The sequence below is a fragment of the Epinephelus moara genome, chromosome 7 (assembly GCF_006386435.1).
Source record: "Epinephelus moara isolate mb chromosome 7, YSFRI_EMoa_1.0, whole genome shotgun sequence".
Lineage (NCBI taxonomy): Eukaryota > Metazoa > Chordata > Actinopteri > Perciformes > Serranidae > Epinephelus > Epinephelus moara.
The window spans coordinates 297532-298565 of NC_065512.1; positions in this window are offsets into that span (position 1 = coordinate 297532).

Genomic DNA, 1034 nt, shown 5'->3' on the forward strand with positions numbered 1-1034 from the left:
TTTGTTTCTGAGGGGACACGAGTGTTTCAGTACTGAACCTCCATAAATCTGCAGGAATCATTAGGGACAGGTTAAAACAGATGAAACACAGATTAGAGAGCTTCAACTCCAAAAACCCTCGATCCTACATGTCCCATGATGCAGTTCAAATCCTGCCAACTTCTTTCAAATATTATCCCAGAGTTTCTGTTAAAGACTTGTCATCTCCAAGATTTCTGCTCATTGAATCATTTTGTCAGACTTGAAAAAGCTCCTCCAGAGAACACGTCATAAAACCGACCCAGTCACCAGAATAAATGTTGGCGTCAAACATTTCTGCAAACTATCTGTTAAATGTGTACAATATTATGTAGGGGACACACCAGGACTTTACATCATCTTCATGTTTACACACACACACACACACACACACACACACATACACACACACTCAGCATCTGTCCCAGATGTGGTTAATGTGTGATCAGGTTTAGGTACTAAAACTATTTTGTAATTGTTTAGAAAAGATCACGTTTGGACTGAAATTACCTTTTTAGCTTTTGGTGCCACAGTGCTGACTGAAAATGCAGCAATGAACTGGTTGAACAATGTTGCTGGTAAATACAACTGCTTTTTGTAGGGCTCTCCCGGGTGGAAATGCAGTGATAAAAAAAAAAAATTTAAGAATGGTATTATCTTTACAAGAAACACACTCATGTATTGGTAAGAACAATCCGCTTTTCGTGGCACATCACCTTAGGAAACACAGTGATAAAAAAATTTTTTAAGAATGGTATTATCTTTACAAGAAACACACTTATGTATTCGCAGCGATGGCATTAACACACCAAAACAACCGGACTGAGACCTTCTTGAAGAGGTGGTCTCAGTCCGGTTCCAAAGGAACTCTCTCAATCAATCAATCAATCAATTTTATTTATAAAGCCCAATATCACAAATCACAATTTGCCTCACAGGGCTTTACAGCATACGACATCCCTCTATCCTTATGACCCTCGCAGCGGATAAGGAAAAACTCCCCAAAAAAACCCCTT